The 25,484-nt window shown below is 35.0% G+C and overlaps 1 protein-coding gene across 7 annotated transcripts in view; it reads right to left on the bottom strand.

The window, feature by feature from the left end:
• The window catches only part of LOC136339702 (transmembrane and immunoglobulin domain-containing protein 1-like), a 263,800-nt gene that overhangs the window by 100,349 nt on the left and 137,967 nt on the right, over positions 1-25,484 (bottom strand). Inside the window, exons 4-6 of one of the 7 annotated variants that reach the window (XR_010732186.1) lie at positions 6,911-10,850; positions 5,730-5,890; positions 4,561-5,010 (exon numbers count right to left, since the gene is read on the bottom strand). The exons of 4 other annotated variants lie outside the window; for them this stretch is intronic. The gene's annotated coding sequence lies outside the window, so the exon portion shown is untranslated. Of the gene's footprint in view, positions 1-4,560; positions 5,011-5,729; positions 10,851-25,484 lie in introns of those variants that run through there. 2 more of the 7 variants (XR_010732188.1, XR_010732185.1) reach the window with 2 other exon arrangements.

Below are 25,484 nucleotides of genomic sequence, written 5' to 3' on the forward strand. Positions count from 1 at the left end.
TTCTTTCCAACAATATATCGCAACCATGCCCGTGCTATTGAAAAAAGTGCCTTGTGGCGCCTGAGGTGTCTTTGGTAGAGGGTAGTGTGTTCATCATACTCTCAATCATCTTGCCCCGTCACACTATGGTAGACGTGTTTGTAGACCATATTATTGCCGGCATAAATTTCAATACGTTTGGCAGTTATACTTTTTAAAAACCCATCTTCTACCCCTAACCATCCAATGACTTCTCATACTCCTCTTCCAATCTCATACCATCCGATTTTTCATCCCCGCCTCTTTAGCCATAGTTACATCCATAGTTTCTGGTAAGACTCAACGACTACTATGCTGCAGCCTCGATGATGACAATGGAGGCTGCCGAATGCTTGGTAGCTTGTGGATTTTTTTACTTATTGTGCAGATCGATTATTCAAGTCCTACATCTAAAATTTCCTGTCGAGAACGTTTCTGAGGTCATTATTCAATGGCATAATCAGACTTTAATAATCAATTCTTGTACAGTGGTTTATTTGGCTCCCATCGTAGGTGAGCCGCGGTTAGCCACAACCATCAATCACACTTTACGCTGCCAAATGCATCAGCTGCAACATCAACTATGCCACAATATTAATATTGTATGTCTCACTATAATAAGCTGTAAATTTACAGAGCTAAAGAGCTTTTTGCACTTGCATTTCGTATATTACAAGTTCTTGGGATCAAATCCTCGGAGCTCGATTGAAGCCCATAAATTCACGTCAAGCTACTTGTCTATTTCATATCAACAAATCTGATATCCAGAACAGTTACCTATCTGATAACTTCTTAATGGGTATTAGCAAGTTTGGTTGATGGAATATGAGCCCTATTAGGTAATGCCAGTTTCCAATAGGGTTTAAATAATATCAGCAATATATAGTTGGAGTGCTTAACTGAGCTGTTTCAGAGGTATATATAATATAGTCTCCTTGTAGAGTTTGAATTCAAAATACAATACTTAAGGGATTTAAGTTCTGACACAATTGCGAGATATAATTCGGAAAACAATACTCTAAAACCCGCTTAACAACTTACCTTCCAGTTATCAGGAGATCGTATCGCAGGGAGAGCTCAGATCTATACTAGAGAAAACCCACTCGCCCGTTATCTACACTGAATACTAATGCCTCAAATTAATTCTAATCCATAGAAATTGTCAGTTAAGGCGACAAAAGATCGGGTTAAGAGATAGGCGCCTGAAATAATTCATTGCTTTGGACCAGTTCCAACATACCAAAGCGATGACTCTACTTCATTCAGGATTAATCCTCGAAAAGGACTCGATTTACGAAGGGTCAATTGGGACGATTGTCAAATAATTTCGATTGGCTTGTTTGCTTGCGAAACGAGTCTCCTATATATCTATATAAAAAAAAATTCTCAATATGACCTTTTTTTCTTCGCAAACGTTTCTTTAATACTTAAGAGAAAATCTACGCCCCAAACTTGGGACCTATTCAGAAAGGAGAGCGACTTTTAGCCCTGGGAAGTTTTCGAAACAAAAAGGGCGAAAATGAAATACAACTTCTCGAAACGAAACGAACGTTTTCTGAATATTTCAGAGGGAACTTCCGCCGATTGCGATCTAACAATTTCCCGTGTTGGTATTGAAAAATATAAGAGTTTTAACTTACGACTTTATCCTAGTTTAAAACCAACTCGTTTTGCATGGAGCTTAAAATATTCATAAGAAAAGTCCTTAAAACTTTGATAAATGAATCAAAACTGAAAAGCAGTTTAATTCAGAAATGCCCTCCAATAAATATTGCCAGCCCTTTTTAAGTCCTTCCGCCTTAATGAACTGATTACCAAACCAAATTCCGGCAATGGGTTAAAGTTAAACTCAAGATTAATAAGGATTGCTAATTGCGGGTCTACATAGAAATTTGTGGTAATTATATGCAGTTGCTCGGCAGTATTTACATTGGCAATGTGCCTTCTCCATTAGAGAACTTTGTTTGGGTAATCCTAAGATGTTTTAACAAGCGCTTTGCGTAACCGACAATGGATAAGTGAGTGCCATTTCGTGCCAGAGGGCTGTCTTCGTGTAGTTGAATATTCTGGATAATTGTTTTGGTGCCCGTTGCTTGAAGCCTTAAACTGCAAGCTGCTGAAGCATGCTTGCAGCATATTTGCCTCAATAGTTCACACTTATATGTGAATGTAAGTAAATTTAAGGTTGCAAATGTTATACGCATCAGAAAATCATCAAATTTCAAAGTACAGTGGACACAATCCCGGGTGTTTCATAAACATACTGACAAACTTTGAGGAGATGTAGAGCTTCAAAAAATTAATATTTATTGTAGATCGAATAATGTTCGGTCCGATATTGTTTCGTTTTCAAGACAGAGTATTTAATTCCTTTTTTTAATTTTGTAGATGTTTAAAAAAAGGGTTGAGGTAAGGACATGAAAGCAGAGACACCCTATGGCGGGATAAATGTGCATGTTCTTTTGCAGGCGGGATGTTTCCGCCTACATAAGTGGCGACGAATATTTGTGATTAAAACAATGGTGCGACACTGTCTTTTTATGATACGATTACAGTTTTTCAATATTCCGTCAATTCTTAATAAAAAAGACCTCTTAGTGTTTTGTTGTTCAAGTAGCTGTTTTCAAGATACAATAGAATTTCTCATTCTAGTGTCTACCAAAAAACTGGTACATGTTTCCCAGTTTGATTTATAAACATTTTTTAAGAGAAATTAATCCGATTTTTTTTAGTAGAGATAGACGACATAAACATGTGTGAAACATGCCTCATCGCAAAATAACACTCTTTTTCCACGTTATGATTCCGTTAAAATCTGAGCCTTTGGCACATCTAGAAACGTTGGATGGCCGTCCGGACGCCACTGGTGTAGGATGAAATAGTTTGCCTACTCCAGAACATACACATCTATCCTGCACAACGTATCCTTAATATTATGTCCTTATACTAAACCGTTTTTCAAATATTTAAAAAATATTAAAAAAATAAATTAAACATTCCGTATTTTGGAAATTAACCGATTTAGAACCTAATTTTATTCGATCTAAGTATTGATTTTTATAAGCTTCATATTTCCTAAAAGTTTGTTGGCATGTTTATGAAACACCCTGTATATTAAATTTACGGTTTTCGGAAATCAAAAAAATGTAGATCAGATCGATGCCTGTTTGCTGATTTTGCACTAATAATTTTAGGTGACTATCATTTGTGATCAATCCGACTTTATTACTTAAAAATCGGCTGAACGGGATTAATCCGATTCAGACCGCCGTTTTTGAAAAAAAGCTTTTAATTATATTTCCATCAGTATATTGATACTTTTCTTATATTTTCTGGAAAAACCTCTCGTACACTAGAATGGATGGTTGCAACGGTGGAGTCGCACACTATTCTTGGTTAAAATTAATTAAGAATAATATTTACCCATTACTGAATATTTTTATTACATAACAAAAATAAAATTAGATCTTTGAAAAAATGAATAATTCTGCTTAAACATATGATACATGTTTCGCATATTACTACTAAAGTAAACCATTTCAGCTATCTCGGATAGGAGATCACTTATTCAATTCCATACTGCAGAAATATCTAAAATTGGATCACTTGGGTTGCTGATCAATACATTAATCTAGCATGATTTTTAACTTATTCATGAAAAACGTGATGGAGTGTGTAAATTCAAGGATGTAACTTTCTATTGATAACCACTTGAAAATTGACACCAAGAAGATATGAATTATTGAATCCTGCTGACACTAATTGTGAATGTTTCAGGTCTAATTTTGACATGTGAAGGAATGGAAGTATTGTTATTTTGTGATGTTTTTTAATTGGCACTAATCAATGTAAGTAATTTTTTTAATCGGTCTACTTTCACGCTGTGAAATTTTGCATAGTGCGAAGAGTTAGAACTACAAGTAGTATTTAGAACTGTAAAATGTATTTTTTTTTCTTGTAAAACAAAAAATCTAACGTGCTTCTCTCAATTTACGTCAATAAAATATTCTATTAACATATTCATACAAAAGCACATATTTGAAGTTAACCTGCAATAATTTCTGAATAGTATTTTTAAGTTTTCAAAACTTTTGAAACTGTTGCGCTTCAGTAATACTGGTTGATTTGTAACGGAAAAGGAAATTGACTACTACAAAGTTTAAGGGCACTCTGTAGGACAGACATGACCTTTTTTCCACATCATTTCTTATAAAACAGCATCTGTTTGTTTTTCCATTATTTCGTTCGTCACCATAAATATACGAAAATGATCTAACAAAGCCCTTGAAATCCTATTAAAATATTGGCAAAAGGAGTCGGAAAAAAAGATGGGAAATGAGCTTTGATTGAATAATGTGAACATTCAGTAAAATATCCATTTTATTTAGTTAAACTGTTTTAATTGCAATATACCTAAAATGCATTCCTTTTCAAACTTCTTCAAAGGAGCTTTTTGAGAGAGGTGCGAAACGCAACTTGCTCAATGTACGACATTATGCATTTAAGCACACAGGGAGTACGTTTCTTAATATTGCTCCCACCGGCAAATTTGAAGAAACAGACATAAAATCTAATAGTTTTCTCTAGAGTATACAGAATGTTAAAATTTCTTTGATAATTTTTTCATGTGATGTTAAGTGAAGCAATTAAAGTGTGTTTCACGAAAGTTGTACCCTGTGAAGCCTGTTGAAAAAGGAAGAAACTCGAAGATGTCACTAGAACAAAATACTGATTTTAGACATTAAGAACTTTTTTGTATATTTTCAACTAGATTAATCATTTAATGCTGCTTTTCCTTTTCTTTAATAGCGTGTGCCCCCTCCTCGAGCCCTTACAACTGTAGATATTTGTCTTCTCATACTTCCGATGAGGCCATCGAGTGGATCTTGAGACAATCCGTCTCGTTCCTCAATCAATGCAACTCCTGCTTTTTTCCAGGTTTTGAACAGCAGGAATTGTCGACTTCAGCATTCAAAACTATCTAGATATGATCTACAAAATAATAGAACTAACAAATAAACTGCATGTATGTAGCATCGGGTGTTTTTAATGCTACTTAAGATATAGGATGTTGGTTATATCTTTGTAATAAAATCACAGGTCAGAGAGAAGGTATACAAGTTTACGTTTATTAACAAGGAATATACAGACTAATGAATGTAATGAGCGCGGACACGACGACTGCGTTACAATGACCGACCGTATCCCAAAAACAAGGGCAAGAAGAAGAGAGCCCTCCATGCCTTGTCCAATCTTAAGTACCAACGCCCATGGTGATAAACCATGGGCGTACCTTCGCTAGGGTGCCATCTGCACCATTTGCCGCATCAAACCGTGGCATCTTAGCCGGGAATTGGAACTGCAGCTGTGGGACCGACAAGGTCTATTGCGGGCAATCCCAGCACCGACAAAGTCCACTATATGCAGCTCCAATGCCGACCCGGTTTTATTGCGGGGATTTCCAACATCGACAAAGCATGGCATAGGAAATTCTCATGCTCTGGCCAATGCCTACCAGTGCCGTGTCTCAAAGGGTATTGCTATCTTAAAATTAATGAATATTTACAAAATAGGTACTAACTAGAACATAGGGTTAGTTGCGTAACCCTACATGTATAATACAATCTGTTCCTTTGAATTCGCCAGTGCGTGTACATCTATTAACATTCACATCTTGTGAATTTCATTTTTTAAAGTGGAACAGACTTTACCTGTTTCCCTAGTTATATTCCTGTTTTGCAAATTAACTGCCCGAAGCTTTTTACTCCAGCATTCTTCACAGGCCAATTAAAAAAAATGTGTCAAAGTAAACCTTTCTCCTTCAAAAAATACTTCTTTTAAACTTGAACACCTCAGAGGAATTATGGAAAACCTGAAAAACGTCTTTATAGCTATTGTCAGGGCAGTTAATGTTATGAAACTGCGATGATTTCTGCGTGTCAAGAATATGCAAGATTACACTTGAACTCGACCTCATTTTTGCATTAGCTAGTTGACGTGATTGTTACTATACGAACTACCTGCATGAAATCATGCAAACATGAAATCATATAATTTAATCTCATAAAGTTCACTAGTATCATAAGTAATGAAAATGCAACTGATTTTGATCTGGTGGGATTCATTCAAAAAAGTATATGAGGTGCCTCGGTATTCAAGCAAACCTTCAAAAAATGATAAGAATACTAAGTAATAACGTGCAGCCCCTTCTTTCACGCATTTTAATGAAATCGAACGTGTGTGGGACATCAATGTCACTTTTGCTTTGATAAGGACATAAAGTTGGTAATTGCTTTTGATTGAATGATAACCGTGGAGTTATCTAGTATCTGTCGGCGAATATACAGCAGTATCAAATTGAACCTATCGTTCGTTCGTTTAATTTTCTGTTTTTCTTAGAGTTTTTTCAAAAAAGCTGCAAAATTTTAGAAAACACTGCGTGGAGACACTTGAATAGATTATTATATCATTTGTCTTCAAAGTGCAATATGCAGCAAATGGAAAATCCATTTTCGATATCTCTGTAAAGAAGTTGTAGTGTTTTGTGACGTTTTTATGTGACACGTGGACTTTTTGAGATCTGCCGAAATCAGTATACAAAAGCGGTCAATCGTCCCCATTTTTAGTTAGATTCACCAGAAAAGATCATTTCGACTCATTCGACTCGTCTTTTTTGTTCTCAATCTTTAGCGTTAGTTACTACTTATTGCATCAGAAGTTAATTTATTAGTTTATTTAAAATAACAATTTAGTTTTCTCTAGTTTAACGAACTCATGTAGGTAGCTGACAAGAATAGGAATCAAGTTTCGGGGTACTAAAATATCAATAAACAGACCCTTCACCATTAACGATTCGACAATAAACTACAATTAATTACTTGGAAATATTTACCTCGTTTATAGGAAACGAAGTTGTCTGTGCTTTTAAACATGACTTTGCTAATTCCTGGGAAATTACCAATTATTTCTCCGCTGAAAATAGGGTAAGTTTCATTATTGGAGCCAATTACGTTAATTGCTGTTGCTTTATTTCTTTCGTCTCGCTTCGTTTTATTGTTTGTAAATCGTTTGGCTTTAATGACGAAAACAATTTAATTTTGCAGATATTACCTCATATTGTGGCCTTTTTCATCAACATTATAAAAGATGTTTTGTTCTGTTAATGAAGAGCCCAATGGTGCTTGAATTTTGTTAAACCAAAACTGCAAAGTGAAAATATCTCTGATATACTGTGAAAAAATGGAATATTAGTGATCTTCACCAAATATGATAGCCCTCTTTTGAGTACCTTTTTTATGGCACAACATAACTTTTTCAAATGCTAATCAAGGAGCATGCTCCTATACATTGCTTATGTCAAAATATACAGGGTGTTATTCCATAAGTGGCGGATATTTCACGGGGTGATTTTTAAGTAGCTTTAAGATGGAAGGTTCTTATAAACACGTATGTCAACTCGTTTAATTTTCGAGGTCCGGTGTATCAAAATTGGAAGAAATCAAAAAATCTTTCACATCTTTCGATCTCTTCCAGTTAATTTTACGAAATTTCGCACTGGGGGTTTTTTGAGATGAGAAATTCAAATTCGTCACCGATTTAACGTTAGGGCACTTTTAATTTTCATCCAATGCGTTGCCGAAAGGGAAAACATAAACGAAAAATGGGGGTTGTGAAAAAAAGAAAACTTGTAATCTCGAAGAAAATTATTTTAATTGTTTGTTATTTTTTCAAGACTTAAATTTTAACGCAGACAGTGGTTTTTTAGAAATTAATATTAATTATTTGTCTTCAAGAAACGGCAAATTTTACTAATTCAGAACTAATTCAGCCGACATACATTTCACACCTGGGCTTGCAAATTGGGCATGCGCATAAGGCGAGGCGATTGCACGAAGAACGATATCCGAATCGAACAACTCCCACCTCAAAACCATTTTCTAGGATCGACATTCGTTTAAGTGAAATAGGGGCTTTCAAGAACTACACCCATCTTTCCGGAACTCATCCAACAGTACGAACAGCCGAGATTAAGGAAGCTCTTAATCAAGTTCCGGAACATCAGGAAACAAGCACCGAAAGTAGCGTCAACGCTAAACACAAAGTGCGGCACGAGAATTCGAGTGTTTTTGGAATAATCATAGAGTCGTTACTTTCTGATATATAACTTTTTTTTTATATAGCAGCATGGCCGAAAATATAGTATTTTATAATCGTGAACAGAAAATTACATCTGGCTTTTGCTGTCCATTCTCGGTGACGCAACGTTGAAGACGTTCGAGAAAATTGACATTTACCCCTTCCAGCAGGTGTCCGTTGATTTCGGTGATTGGAAGTTGGATTGCTTCCCTTAATTCTTCTAACGTATGATGCTTGGCCTCATAGACACGTGCCTTCAGATAACCTCATAAAAAAACCACATATGGAGAGGTCAGGCGACCGAGGAGGCCATAAAATGTCACCAAATCTGGAAAGAGAGCGAATAAGAGCCATTGATGCCCTCATAATGTCTGCTGTTGCTCCATCTTCTTGAACCCACAACTGTTACCTATCAATACTTCTGCTTTGTAATTCAGAGATAAAAGAAAATGGTTATGATCGAAACGTAACGTTCAGACGTTACCGTAACAGCAACCCCTTAAAAAAAAGGATTCAACTACGTGAAATTATTCTGCCGCACTCCAAACTGTTACTTTAGAGCTGTGCAACGGTTGTTCCTTTAATTATCGAGGAATTTCAGCAGCCCAATATCTAAAATTTTGTTTGTTAACGTCTCCATTAAGATGGAAATGGGCTTCATCACTCATTGCCACCAACACATTTCCATTCTGCTCTTGGAGTGCAAGCATTTCCTGTGCAAAACTCAGGAGGGGGGGGGGGGGGGGGGGGTTAATCCCTAACGTTTAATTTCTGCACAATTGGTATTTTGTATGGGTGAAAACCTAATTCTGAATGCAAAATACGTCTCAGAGTGCGATCACTTATTCAAAGAGCAGTTGAATGTTTCCGAACTAAACGAAGTGAGCTTCTCTGTATCGCTTGCCTCATCATCTCAATGTTTCCTGGAGTGCGCGCAGTACGTTGAGGGCCTGGAGGCTTTTTTCCATTATTGAACCTTCTGTTCGTAAATTGTTAACCCAATGTAAGATTATGTTACGCTTGCGAACAAAATCATTTCGATTAATATCAGATCTACGACGAAGTTCGCGATGAACTGCAGCCACAAAATTTCAACAATCGATGGATTAGCCTGGCAGGACCCGTAGATCACCACATCTTAACAGTTTTTTCTTCGACATCTAAAGACCCATGTGTACCAATTACCCATTCGAAATGAACAAGATCTGAGATGCAGCTTAATAGAATCATGTCAAAGGATTCGAAATACTCCCGGTATTTCTCAGAGAGCTCCCAACTCAACGAGAAGGATATTGAATACATGCATAACGCAAGGAGGAGGACTCTCCCTACGCTCATTGCAATTTTTATTAATTATCTAGCCATATTTCGTAATATTAAATAAATTATTATCATCGCAAAACATTTCATAAGGTTCTGACTAAAACATAAGAGTATTTCATTTTCAAGGTGTTACGTCTTTGCCTCTGCGCGTAAAAGGTAAGATAGAGTAAGTGATTTTAGCAGTGTGGATAATTAACAGGCATGATCAGCTTTAGGTACGTTTTTCTCGGACTTCTAACGACAGCATTAAGGCACACTTTTTTATTGCAAACAAGGTAGGGAGAAAGAATTATCTACTCAAAGGTACCATACAGTGTGGGCCGGAGAAAGTTGCAGCTGGTTAGAAGTGCTCCAATTGTTGCTTGTGGCGTCCTCTATCGTTGATAAATTTGAATTTCTCATCCCCGAAACCCCCGAATTCTAAATTTCAAAACATCAGCTGGAAGAGATCGAGAAATATCAAAGAATATGTGATTTATTTTTTCCGATTCGATAGTCCGTATCTTGACAACTAAGCAAGTTTGAACACATGTTCGTAAGGACTTTTGGTCCTAAAACTGCATGAAAAATCAGCCTGCAAAATGGCAGACACCCTGTATGTAAAAAGGGCTTACTTACTCTTGTTAACCATTTTATTATTAACTCATTATACCCTTGTAAACTATTAGCAATTTTCGCAGGTTTAAAAAATGACATTAGTTGGAATGTTCGTTTCAATGGTTAAGAGCAGCACTGCAACTCCGAATACCACTCTTTAATAAAACACAAACATTGCAAGCTCGTACCTAAAACTTTTGCTATGGAGAATAAAAGTTTTGCCAGAAAACTGAATAGGGGAACGTATAATGAATTCCACATATGCCACGAACCGCTTGTTTTCGTTTTGGATATTAAACCTCAAACCGGAATTTCCGCTTCCTGCTTCCCACTTTGAAAGCTGATAATGCAGATAACAGTTTAACGAAATACCCAGAAAAGATTTCTAAACAACTGCTTAAAGCCTCAAGCTTCGCCAATCAATAAAACTTCAGCAATAGAAAACATAAAGCGACAATTTGGACTTCAATACTCCCTCAAATTGGGAAAGCAGCGGTTCTATTTGCAATATAAAATAGTATGAAACAGAATAGCTGATGGCGTTCTAAACCTGAAATAAAATCACTGGATTGAGGCGCATCTCCTCAAGTATTCCATTTGGGTTTCGAGTGCAATTGGAGATCCATAGAATTCTTTCTAGCTATTGATGGATCGCCAACTCAATTGGCCGACGAGCAGCTTTGAAAATTGGAAAGTTAATGGTTCTAATACTGGGAGATGGATTGACTTTTTACCCTCTGCAGATGTTGTTGTCTTGGCGTGAAGCTCATCCTTACCTGAAAAAAAAAACCTAATTAGAAGTCACATTGAATCTAATTGAGCTAAAAACATTTTAACTGCTTCGCTAACTGCTCTCCAGGTATACTCATCGATTATATCATCAATTCACTGGTCATTCGAGACAATCAGAACTTACGGTCGCAATTACACCTGATAGAGTTTCGGGTTGGTGTCCTGGATCGTTCCAGTTTATCAGCTAATAAAGGCACTCGATTATGATTTGCTGTAAAATTACTAAGTCAAACCCATGTTGGGTTTATTCGTTTTATAGTTTCACTTAACTATATTTATATTGAAAGAACAAAAATAACTTTGTTAACGAACTTTTGCAAACACAAACAAACCCTGAATTGGATTTGCAGTCAATCCGAGTTTCAAACTTTCGCGCGAAACATGATCTAAAAGTAAACAGACGTTGATGTAATGTATTAAAACTATTAGTTAAGACCATTGAAATGTAATATAGGGTGTTTGTTTCTGGAGTTCAACCGTGAGGCTTTCAGTAACCATTAAAGCTAAGTGGTCGGCTAAATTAGGACAAAGTTGCGCAATTTTTGAAATAAATTTATACACATACATAAAGTTATGTTTTTAGAGACTCTCCAGACTGCAGAAAAATGTCTTGGTTAAACAAAATTTTGAATGTTATTTCAACATTACGCAAATATCAGATTTTTTATATTTGTACCAAAGCGCAAGGCCGAATCTTAACATCGCAATAAGAAAAAGAGCTGAATTTAAAAAATTTTAAATACAAAATGGAGGCCATGGAAACGGGAAAGTTGATCAAGTCTGCCAAAAATTGAAACCTCAAATGTCCAATATAACATTGTTGCGTTGTAGAAAAGGAAACGTTATAATCACGAAACGTCAATGATTTTGAATTGTCTCATCAAATACTTTAAAGAAAAAAAGAAACATTTCTCCAAAATATTCGTTTTTTTTTTCAATTTTTCATGAATCCGTGGGAGCTTTAAATATTTCGAAACGGCATATTCTCGAACTCCCACTTGCGGGACTTTCCCCATTTTAACCACACTTGTAGGTTTTACGGGTACCAAAATCCTGAGTGTTAAATTTCAGACATGGACAGCCTGTATATGCGAGACACACACGCATGAAATTTTCAATCCTAAATTTCAAGTTATATGCTCCCACTTAGCCCACCTTCAACAGATTAATTGACAAATCCATTAAATCACCTGACAATACTAGCACAATACCACTGAGTTTCATTGAAATAATCCTCTCGTTACGTTTGTCGATATTTCTCATTAAGGGTTTTAATCCAGGCATTGCAGTTACTGCGATCCTGACAAATCCCAGGGGTTCCATCGTCGTCTATGATTTTAGGATAACGAGATGGATATTAGCGAAAAGGAAAAAATTACAACGTCCTAATCGAGTTATCTATAATACAAAAGGATTTCATGGCTTTGTTCATAGATATCTAAAAGGCTAGATGTGAGAAATGATCGTTTCTACATGCGAGGTTATCATTTATTCTAAACTGGCGAACTGTTGCTGCACAGGAACAAACTACATTTATCTTTTCCTTTATGGCCTCAGTAATATCTGTGTGACCGTTGCGAGCAGGCAAATGAGCTCTCGTTTCCACAATTTTGAAGCGATATAGGAAACCAGCTTACCTATATTAAAATTAAAAGTCAAATTAAGGTAAGTATTTGCCGCACCGCTTCGGTTTAAATTATTATTTGGTGTCCAGTTTCCAATAACTATGTAAAGGTTGGACCAAGAATCAATTAGATTGTAGGTAGATACGAGTAGAATGCCAGATATATTATATTTCATGTCAAATTGGGGAAGAATTGTAAGGTAATGGTTGCACGGTGTCTGTAAATATGTTAATAGTGGTTTGAAAGTAGCTCAAATTTTAAATAATGATTTTTCTATACATATAGTTATACACCTTATAGGTCTACCAGTTAAAATTCAAATTTAAGAATTTTTATTTGAATTTTTCATTGTTTTGTAAAATTGTAGAAAACCTCCTATCTTTGAGGGAACTGCAGTTTCGTGGCAGTGATGAAGTGTGTTCCAAAAACTACTGATGAAGAGTTTGATGGAAAGGATTGAAAACAAGGACTACATGTCATACATGTTTCCTACAATTGATCAAATAATAGGTAGCATCCAGGACTTAGTTTCAATACGTATGCAGTAAATTGAATGTGTGTCAAGACCCTCTTTACCACCAATCTAATGGCTATTTTATCATTATGTTGGTCAGGATTCAAATTTATAAAATTATTCCAAAGGAGAATTTGGGTAATAGTGGAAAATTAACCCTAAAGATATTGTGTAAAAATTGCTCAGAACTTTTCTTGTACATGAAAGTACCTTTCTGTTGTTATTGATGCAGTTCCACAAAACCTCCTAAGTTTCAAAAAACGTGGAATATTCAAAGACTTTTAAAGTTCTCCAGCGAAAAAAGTCACATTTATTCAAATCTGGTAATAGCGGTGGCGTCTGTTACAGGCAGGAATTTCTACGACCAATTCATCGATTTGGTTTTAAAGTTCGAGGATCGTCATATTGAAATACTGAGCTGCACTATCGTGTATAAACCACTTTTTTCGACGCTATTGTAAAGACAAATCTTTCAGTAACCCGTCACGAAGAGTTGCTTGTCTTTCTAATAATAGAGATACTATTCACGCACAATAATACACAACCACACTATAGTTTAGTATCGCATCAATTACTAAATGCCCTAACCATTGCATAGGAAGAATAGGACCGCATGCATGACCTCCCACATCACCCGATGTGAATACGTCATTAAGTGACTACAACGGAAGGTGGTGGACATTACCGGCCACCAAATATTGTAAACATTTTTAATTTATTATTGGAAACACGATTTAATTTTTCTATTTCTATAATTCAGTCTTTTGATAGTTGTTAATCTGGTAGTAAAAGTTCAAGTTTTAAACCCTTTTTTTTCCAGAACGGTCCCTTTCAGCGATGAATATCAAGTTTGCTATCATCAGCTATCCCGGCATACAACATTTTTTTCATCAGAATCCCGCCGTTTATATTTATAGATTTAAACACCCTGTATCTCCAATACACTAACTAACTATTGCAGAAAGTAGATGAGTGTTGAATACGATTCTGCATATACTTTAAGTGTAGAAACTTTCAAAGTTTTTCAAACTTAACAATTCCGACAATAGTCATAAAAAAGTTTTTAACTTTATAACAAATCCTTCGATTTGCTCAGGTTACAAGGAGTATCTATTTTTTGTGGAAAAAGTTCTATTTCAACATATTTTCTTACTAGCTGGTTGACAAATTCTGAAGAAATAAACTCTAGGTAAACATGACGTTTCTAACTTAAGTTATTAAAACAAGATTCGAGGCATGGGAGCATTGACAGAACAACACTTAAAACGCATCTTTTCGGAAATGTAGGTTAGTTTCTGAATTAGAAGCAGTTTAACTGGGCGTGGTCCATATCAAACTATACATGATCTCTCGCCAAACATGGCTCTACCGAGCGATAGCAAGTTTTCAGTGGGAGATAGACAAGGCCATTTTGAAGCTCTATAACCATATTTATCTTTATACAAAACATTATCGTTTTTTAAAATGTCTACATGGAATAATCGAGTTGATAAAACTAAATTTATAATTTTAGTACCGAACACCTTCCGCTTTCGAAAATATGTTTTTTTAGTATTCTTGATGTGCATGTTGGTGGAGCAAAGCAAAACTTAATTAAAAATCATTATTACAAACAATTATGTAAACTAGTTAATGTGTTACAATACTATTGCATTGTAACACATTAATTTGTTCACATTACACACCGTACGTACAACACATAATATGGTTGCAATTTATTCTTACATTTAAAGAAATCTCCAACGCGGCCTTAACACAAGAAATTCAACTAGTCATAAAACTTCTCTACTGTATACTCTTCCAAACAAAATATGACATCATAATAGTCACAAATGATAGCAAAACTTAAAACATAAGAAAATATTACTGACCACAAGGACGTAAGTGACACTAAATATAAATAAGTATAAATCATATTTTTATATTTTATATTTCATTATGGCATTAGTTTTATTTAAATAAGCTAATACTGCCATTAATCAGTTGAATTTTCAAAATGGGGCCCTCCATTTCAAATGCATTTATTTACCTCCTCTGCTCTGTCCTCCCTATTTTCGTCCCTTGGCCGATATTTCCAAAACGTTGTATAAGGTTAAATATGATTACATGGATTCAAAACCGACCCTTCTACCTGCCATTGAAAACTTTTTATCGCTCTACCAAAAATGTAACGTAAACATGAGGTCCTTAGAGTTGTGATCATTTTCTTTCGCAGCTAATTAATACATATAGATGATAATAAATGGGATCGTTCATAGTTGCCCATTAATGATAATCTAATGGGGAAAGATCTGGTGAACGTGTCGACCAAAGTGCATATGTTTCCATTGTTTGAAATGACTCCATCGGGAAATTTTAAGTGACGCAGCACAATCTAGCTGGAACCAAGCGATATTCAAGGGGTTGAAGCAAGTGTCCGTTACAGGCCATATGGTAAGACTTTACGAAGTGCAAATACTCATCTGCGGTCAAATTGTGTGTGTATGTTAATCGTCACGTTTTACGTCGAAATACTAGAAAAATGGTATATACTGGTTCGTTCTAATATATCACTTTACTCATCTGCTAGTATCTCGTTATTATCACTACAACTAGTATGATTTAAACGTGCATATTAATTTGGCGAAGTATTATTGAGAAAGAGAAATTTCAAAAGGTGCTCACACTTTAACACGCATTTTTGCTCATGAATAACTAATGCTGAACGACGTGAATACATACTTTTGGACAGATGTTGATATAACATATTGTATTGACGTAAATTGAGAGAAAAGTGTCCAGTATTTTGTTTTAGGACAGAATAAACATTTTTCAATTTTCAAACCTAGTTATAAATATCTACGAAATCTATTTCCCACGCAAAAACTCATTGCATGAAATATAAATTGAATTTAAAGTGTTTGGCGTTGATATTCGTTCATGAAAATACCGATACTTCCCTTCCTCTACGGTTTAAAATAAGACCGAAAATCATCACCAATCTCTAAAGCTCCAACAGGTGCCTATAACGCGAAGCATCCTATTTTGAGACTTAGCGAAAAGAGTTTATTAAATTTTCAAGAGGTGTTCAATAGACCCTTCAAGACTCGCCTATGGTAATAACCTTAAATCCGGTTAGTTTATTTCATTTTCGAGTGCATTAAGAGCTGTCAACGTAATTTGAAACGCCTCAATTAATCTCATTTAGCAGACTGCTTAGATACCGAGATCACTGAGACTCAAATACAGGCATTCCCACGGTGTCGAGAAGAGTAATTTCTAGTAAAAACATTCTGAAGAAAAATCTATGTGTCAATATTCTAAGCTTAAACATCCCTTTTCCATACCCTCTTCAATTTTATATAGGACGTAATCTAGGTCCTAGTTGACTAATGAGGTCTAATGGCATCAGACTTTTGCCAAAGGAACTGGCATTGTATACACCCGAACCCTGGATGTTTAAAGCTTAAGGGATGATTTATACAAGGCAAGGGACTGTGTTATTAATTTAACTCCGGATTCAAAAGGGTTTCTTGCCCTAATTCAATAAAAGTAGAAAAACATAATTTAGTTCAAACTAGATTTTTCAGCCGGATTGTAGGCATAACAGTTCATTGAAGTATTTATTTTATGTACTAAACTTCAAGACGAGTTGGAAACTACAAGAAATTTGCTAATACAGAAACAGGCTCCTTATTTTACTTCAGTGTTAGAAACTCTCAGGGGTGGAACTGACGATGTAATTTCAGTGTTTCGATTCCCATTTCAAAGGTTTTCAATGTGGAACTGACAGACATTACTGTGTAGATTGAGGAAATGGAGTTTCTTTAAGGTTGAGGATAGGTAATGCAAACCATTACCGAGCTATTTCGACACAAAGAATTGAAAACTCTGATGGGTATTTAAAGAAATGAACCTTGATAGGAGACCATAGAGACTTTGGAGACTACGAACGTCTGTGAAAAGCGATTCTTCTGCAATTACTTTAAATCCAGCTTGTTAACCTAAATTCATAATTCCGTGAAAAACCTCTAGGGGATTCGTCGAGATCGGGGTAACTCTAATGCGGAGATTACTACTACTAATGAGAAATTTCGAGGAAGGCTAATTAGGCCCTTTTGGTTTAACCGCGAAGTCTGTCGACTTGTGTCGCTAATTAGCCGCGATTTTAATATTTGAAAAACTGACAGAGTTAAAGTGTGTTTGGCGGCATTATGATAAAAAAAAATTGGGTTTTCTTTGCCGACTCTTGATCCTTTGGCAATTTCAAAAATATTCCTATTTAACAAGTGCATTTTTAAGTATTCGAGCTACTACCGCATTTTCCTTTCTTTTGTTTGAGGATTTTCGAGAATTACATCGTATTTTAGTTGTGCTCTCTTGATTCACCATTCCTAATTTGTTATTTTTATTTCGACTCAAGCATCAATACTTCATATACAGGGTGCGCCAACTAAAACGAAACAGAGCTGTTTTCTTGGTTGGCGCACCCTGTATATTCTATTCTAGTTTAGCAACCTTCTATAATTTTTTCCAGGCTACGTCAGGCTGCCAATATGTTTTATTTCAACCTTTTTATGGCCCTCACTATATTTAATATGTTGATTTAGTTTGAAATAACTTAAAACATTTTCATTCTTGCTTAGGACTTACTTCTTCCTTCTGAGTCGAAAATATTTGTATTACATCTTTACAATTTTCTTGTGCTGCTTGTCTCCTCCATATTTATTCTTATTGACCTGCGTTTCTTCCGAAGGGCGTATTTCTTTCTCTGTTTTGTGTGCGGGAAGAAAGGAAACATCTTAAATATAATTCCTTACACGCAAATGCTAGAATTTGATTATGCTATGTTGAAAATGAAATTTTTCGAAGACCTCAATGTGAAATAGTTAATGAAAGATTTCTTTATGCACACTGTTCTGAATATTTAAATATTTCATTTATTTTCAAAGGTATTCTTTGAAACTTTATACTCACACTATTCAAATAACCTTTTTTACCATTTTAAAAATCCCTATACTTAAACGTGAACTTCTGGCACCTTGTATATATTTTTAGACGCACATTTTCGTGTAAATAATCTCTATGGAGCCTTCCTAAATAAGAGACGTTTGAGTATTTATTTTAAACAAATCTAATAGAAATTTTTTATATTTTGTTTACACAGTTTTTGCTATCGAAGGGAAACAATTTTTATGTAAAATTTACTGCACCTTTTTCAAGGCTCTATCCCCGGAGCAATCTTCTCAAATGTTTGAAGTGGTAAAGGGGGTTAAGGTATACATCATTTTAAAGTACTCTTTATTCTCTACATTTTGATACCTCATTTATTATATTTGACTGCTGCATTATTAAGTTGGGCCTCTTTGACCGTTCTAAATTCATTTTCCTACTGGTGCTTTGATAGTGTTGAAAGTGAGACTTTTTTTTGAATTAGGCAATTGTTGTAATAAATCTCTTTACTAATCGTCAAAAGAAAAGATGCATTAATCACTGACGCAAGTATTTATTAATCTAATAAATTTCTTTGATCGTCGAAAAGAAACATTCACATAGAATATAAATTTTTTTAATTGTTTATTTTTGTTTATAATGGAATGTTTTTTCGATAAACTTTTATATTATCTTACACGGAACATATTATTTATTTAACTGTGATAGTGATCATTTTTAATAGATATTCAAATCAGTTAAAATTTATTGCGATAATTCGTGTGTTATTGTGAGTAATTTTAAAAATGGTATGCACAATTCAGCAAAGAACTGAAATTATTTCTATTTATGGGGAGCAAGGAAAACGTGCAAAAAGAACAACAACAGTTTTTAATGCTAGAAATCCTATTTGAAATGTGAGTCACAAATATGTTTTAGATTTAATTACAAGATTTACTGAAACAGGCCCTATTGCAAGCAAAAAAACATCTATTCAGTGTCTTTCAAATGATGTGCCAAAAGAGATTTTGCAAATATTCGTTTCAGAACTCAGCAATCCACTGTGTACGGTCATTTGTCCAACTGGAATGTCACATGAAACTGTAGGAAAAGCACTGAAATTAAATAAATTTCATCGCTACAAAATACAAATTCTGCAGGTACTTTATGACGATGATTTTGATAGAAGAATTGAGTATTGTGAAACAATGACCAACCCGGTTAATAATAACTAAATATTTTTAACGAACATTTGCTCCAGTGATGAGTATATCTTTTTTCTTAACGGTCGAGTCAATAAACACAACTGTCGACATTGGAGTAATGAAAATCCCCAAGTTTTTAGAGAGGATCCTACACATTAGACAGAAAAAAATTACCGTTTGGGCTGGTATTTTCGGCAATGCCCTTATAGGACCTTTGTTTATCGAGGAAAACTTAACCGGAGAGCTGTGCTTAAACCTACTTGAAAACATAATTAATTTTTTAATAACAACTCACTTGGAAACTCATTTGGAAAATCGAGATGGTGAAAACATTCTGCAAGATGACCAAATACATTTTATGCAAGATCGAGCTCCGCCGCATTATTTTCGTCCGATGCGAGAATAGTTGGATTACCGATTTCCCGAAAAATGGATTAATGGAACCGATAGAATGGCCTGCAAGATCACCAGACTTAATCCCATTAGACTATTTTTGATGGAGGCGTATAAAATCGATTGTTTTCAAAACGAGGCTGACACTATTGGTGATTTGGAAAGCACAATTGGGGAGACAAGCAGGGCTTTTTTAGAAGCGGTATTTGAAAATGTCAGGAAAGTGTTTCAAAATAGGCTTTATTATTGGTTGGAAAATCATGGAGGACAATTCGGACATGTGGTAAACCAAAAATGCTAAAAATAGGAATTCCAATCTGAGCGTGTTTTTTAACAATCAGCAATAAGAAAAGTTTTTTATTTTATAATTTAAAGCAGCTATGAAGACGATTACTACAACAATTTCCTAAGCATGTTTAGTTAAACAAGTCTTGCTTTCAATGCTATGGAAACACTAATAGGAAAAATTAATATCGGAATATCAACGAGTCCTAATTTGATAACTCAACAGCCAAATGTAACAAATACAAATAAAATACAACTTACAATAAAATCGCAAAAGCCTTTTGGAAGAAAATAATAAAAGTATGCGCTTCCAAATTATTATAAAACGATCCCTACTTTTTTTAATATATTAGACATTTTTGACAAATTTATTCACAATTTCTGTCAAAAAATGACTTAATCCACCGTCCATATTAATTTGACATCATAGTTCAGAAACACCCCGTATACTTGTAATACTCTTAAGTTTCACAAGAACTCTCATGTATTTGAACTTGATCTTCTCTTAAGCCCTAAGGCATTATTAATCCGACCGTCAAATATGAATATTAATCACATAATGTAGTCTAAACCAGCCAAGACCTGTTTAATCCCAAGTTGATTTGTGCAAAGCCCAACCGCATCTGAGGCTAGTAAACCTGATTAAAGTGTAAATATATTAATCCGGAACTTTAAGAGCCAAAACATAAAACAAAATAGGCTGAGTAATACGACTTGGGCCGTGAATTTGGCAGGTTTTCACTGAAAATCTCAAGAGGAACGTATTTGTTAGGACCATTACTCAAAACTTTGCAGAAATTTGAATAATATGTTAATGCCCAGCGAGTTTAAATAAATTTCTGCTCTATACCATTTAGCAGGTACCTGGAGAGAGATGAATCCTGACAAATTCTAGTACTTTAATTTATGGGATAAGTAGTGTTTTATGAATGGATTTTAACACGTTTCCGCATATACACAAAACTACCGGAAATTATGATTTTGCGTTGAAATCATAGGATCAATGCAAAAAATACATAAATGGCTCAAATTGGTCAAAACCAACCTCTAAATATGTCAGAATAGCTCGCGATAAAAACAAATGGAAAATGCGTATTTTATGTAATTATTGAGATTTTGAGCACATTAAGCGCAATCCGGCACTACCATACGAATTACAAAAAATAACATTTTCTAATGAGTCTCGTACACGATGTTGCTGTACAATAAAGAAATTTGAAGAATAAAGCAGAAATTTAAAATATTAAAGCTGCGTGCCGTATCCACACAATTGCACCAACCATTTGTATCACTGAGAATAGAGGTAGAATAGGAGTTCCTGAGTATATTCTCTAGTCGAAAGTCTCGAGATCACTTTTGCAAGTAATTTTTGTCACTGTTCGCAATAAATAAAACAACGAATTTTTCTTCGTTTAAAACGTGACACAAATAAATGAGGAAGACACGGTCAGAAGAGAAGTGGAAGCTAGCCAGAGGGCAAGACCCGCGCTAAAAGGAAAACGCCCTTTCAGAGACATAGCAATTTCCTTAAAGGTTGAATGTTCGGTCTGGGATTTGTGGAAATGAAAGCTCTTCTCAAATTTCGAGCGACAAAGGGTGAAGTCAAAGCCAACAAACGTCTTTAATCACGATTTTTGCATAATTGACTTTAGTGGTGTTCTTGGGCTAAAGATACCTCTTAGTTATTAAAGATTTCTTAGCACTCCCCCGAGGACGAATTTGCATCTGGAGTGGGATTTAAGAATGGCACTTTTCGCCCCGTCTTAAATAAAAGGCTTTAAGCAAATTAAAATAATTCCCATGTTATAGGGAAGCGAGTTTTGGTTTTTCCTTTATACAGGGTTACTAATAATTCTGTGGGTTCTTTTGAGGACGTGATGGGACATGAGGTGAGGAGGAAATTCCACCCATACGTGCACATTCCAAACCACTCTAGATTTTGAGTTATTCCATTTTTTTTCATTCGGGGTCTTAATAATTTCAGTGTAATTTTTTTGGACTTTTTGTGTTCGCCACTCGATCACTTGTCTAGCATCGCAATCTTCGGTATAGAGTGAAATATGTCGGAAAATATATGCATTATGTGAAATTTTGGTTATTACTTAAAATTAAGTTAAATTCGTCTAAAAGATTTCTACTATATTTTTTTTTAATTTTATTAATGTACCGTAAATAATTTGTTCAACATAAATAAGTGCGAAAGTTTCTGGAGCAATTTGCACGCATGTTACCTCAGACATTTTTTGAAAACTGCTCATGATAAGTTGGATCCACTGATCGTCAAAAATCAAGTTACGAAAATTTTCTCTGAAAATCTTCACTTAATGGAAATGTTTCCGGACCTACTTCATTCCACACAGAAAATCTTAATATTAGACAAGTGATCGAGCAGTGAAGTCAGAAAATTTAAAAATAATCTCTCGATAAATCGCTGGGAAATTATTAAAACTCCGAATTAAGAAAAAAAATAACACAAAATCTAATGAGTTGTGGAGTTTGCTTATATTGATTCAATTTAATACTTACTCCGTGGCCGATCACATCCCTAAAGGAATACGTCGAATTACCAACAACCCTATATAGCGGCTTACGAGTTACAAAGCACATTTATATAATTGAATTTAACTAATCCAAGGGAGCAAAAAATAGAGCAAAAAGAATGACAAAATTGACTTTTTCCGTGATCTGAATTACTTGTTAAATCAGTCGCTAATTAATCATGATGGTAATGCTGTCGGATTTGAGTTATAGAAGCAGGAAATTTCTAATTGTTTAAGTATTACGAAGCAGTGTAACAGAAAGGATCCAAAATGAAGATGGTTGGTTCATGTATAATATAATAGCATTACACATTTTGAAATACTTAACAGTCAGGTGGTCTTTTCGCCGATTTCTTTAATGCTAAAAAGTTACTTTGGATCACGAAAGTTGTGACAAAATTGAAAGCCCGTAAAACGAAGTCTCTACAAAGAGACCAAAATTGAGTTTCATCTTTTTTTAATGGAGAGGCCTCGATTCCCAATACCCTAAAGTAAGCCCGTTCTCATATCGAGCTCAAAAAAGGCAAGAAAAACAAAAACTCCCTAACTGCGCGTTCCTTTATACGACTCAATCCGAGCTGGCTTATCAGAAAATTTTACACCAACTTTTCTTAACAAATATTTGAATGTTCGTTATAAATGCTCTTTGTTTTCTCTTGTCCAATTTCTTCTCAGTGTTAGTAACTCTGATCGTTCAAATAAAAGAAAGTAGACTTTTTCCAAGGGGAAAACCTTTTTCTCTGGCACTCCAATAAATCTCCGGCATTTAGGGAAAATTCTACGGGGGAAACTTAAATAAACCATTCGATTCAATCAGATTCGACTTTTAATTATTTTCCGCGAGTGGTTCGAGTTTTGGGCGTTAGGAGGGAGTGACAAGGTCTGAAAGATAGTCACTGAGGAGTGATTTTCACTTAAACGCTGGAAGATGGAGATTTATTCAAAGAAACTAAGAAAAATATTTAAATTGACTCTAAGAATCCCATGGCAATACCTCCGACTCAATATAAGTATATCTGTGAACTAAAACCATTACATTCACCTCAGAACTTCTTATCCAGTATGCGCCATAATCATTTCTCCTGCAGCCGCATTTCCGCCCGAATCGAAATCATCAACATTCCGAAGAGATCCAACAGGTGCTCATAAAGTCAAAGATCTTATCTGAAGGCTTAAGGAAAAAGTTTATTGGATTTCAAAGGGGGCTTCGGTATAAAGTTCGAAACTTGCCTAGTAACAGCCCTAAAGCTGGTTACTTTATTTCGGTTTCGACGATTTTAAGAGTCGATGCTGTCGATGTAATTTCGTGCGCCTTAGCGAATCTCATTCGGCAGGCCATTTGGATAACAAGCTGCTTTATACTTTGGTGGATTTGTGAAATAAGATGGTCAAAACGTGAAAAAAACTCGTTTCGAGTCACCTTGTAAGTGACATTAATTATTTATAAGGTCCCTCGGCAGTTTAGCTGCTATTGTTACAGTTTCGCTGTAAGGGAAGTTCAATTAAGAACCCTTTTAGGGGAGGCCTCAGTTCGATGCTGTATAACGAAATCGAGGTAAACACTGTGTATGACGTTTTCATTTTGTGAAAATATTCCTCAATCTTCTTTAAGAAGAAGGAAAGTTTTAAATACATCTCCTGTAATGTAAACTAAGGAACAATCACAAGAGATTTGTTCAGTAATGATTAGTTTGTCGAGCCGGAAAATAATCAAGAATAAAAATGCAGAGTTCAGCAATAGTGGGTCAGACTTCCTTCACTTCTATACCAATGAAGTTGACAATTTTTTCTCCTGCAGGATTGCACAGCATACAAAAGTATATTTTCATAAATTATTTTGTAATACACAGGGTGACCCCAAAAGGTGTTGCGATATAAAACTTCATTATTTCAAATTAATCTACCAAATTTTTATGTTTTTCACATTTCTCGTTAAATTTCAAGATCGATTTATGTAAGCTATCCCATCTTTAAAATCTACCGTTTCTGAGTTTTTCGGAAAAATTTGAAACATTTGACAGCTGCAAGATTCCAGGACAATCGGCATTGTGCGCTAATCGCTGTGAATTTCGGAATCAGTCTTCTAGGGCTCGAGGAAGATCTAATGAGCTTCGTTTCGACGTATTTTAATGTTAAACAAGTCCTCCATAACCAGCGAAATTAGCCTCTGAAGTTGTATGGCTTCAAACCGCAACGAGTTGCTTAATTCAAATGGAATGCCCCAATTTCCTCGAAGACATCGTGTTCTGAATTCGAAAATGTGCAATTTTCGTTACCATCATTATAAGCTCAGCCATTTCCGAGTTCCTGACAAGTGTCTCTTTTTGGCCTCTAAATGGTTTGATAGCCATGAAAATTGTCAAAATGATAATAGGAAGCTACATTTGGAAATAATAAAAAATACGGAAATACTTTTTTTTTGCAAAGAGAAACATGTTCTCTACTTGATTCTATCAACTTTTAAAGGAAAAAATGAAAAAATTATAATTAACTAATTATTATTAAATAAAACAATTCACATTATATTAAACTAAATAAAATTGAAAAACTTAGAAACTCTTTATTGATTGACCATGACAACTGTAAACTGTAAATTGTGATAAACGTATTTCATCAGCTAGAAAGAGTGTTGCGCGAAAAATGTCAAAATGACATTTTTTATTACTTTCAAAACGTTTATAAGTCAAAAATGCGCTAGTTTTGGGAACCAAGAAATGGCTGAGGTTAAGGATAAGGTAATGTTAGCTAAAGTTGTAAATTTTTTAGTTGTGAACACGACGTTGTCGAGGAAATGAAATTTTCCATTTGAAATGAACAATTTAATGAGTTTTGAATTCATGCAACTTAGGAGGCCTATTTCAGGAATTGTGGAAGGCTTTTTTAAATCAATAGTATATCAAAACGTAGCTTATTAGGTCCTCTTTGAAACCCAGGAGACTGATTGCGCAACTTCTAGCGGTTACCGTAGAATGCCCATTTCCATGGAATCTTGCATGTATCAATTTTTTTTATCTTTCCGAATAACTCGGAAACGGTAAATTTTAAAGATAAGTCGCCTTACGTCAATTGTCCTTAAAAGTTGACGAGAAATCCGAAAAAAAAAACAAAAAAAGGGGGGGGGGGTAACTTAAAATAACAAAATTAT

This window comes from Euwallacea fornicatus, chromosome 6 (genome assembly GCF_040115645.1).
Source record: "Euwallacea fornicatus isolate EFF26 chromosome 6, ASM4011564v1, whole genome shotgun sequence".
Lineage (NCBI taxonomy): Eukaryota > Metazoa > Arthropoda > Insecta > Coleoptera > Curculionidae > Euwallacea > Euwallacea fornicatus.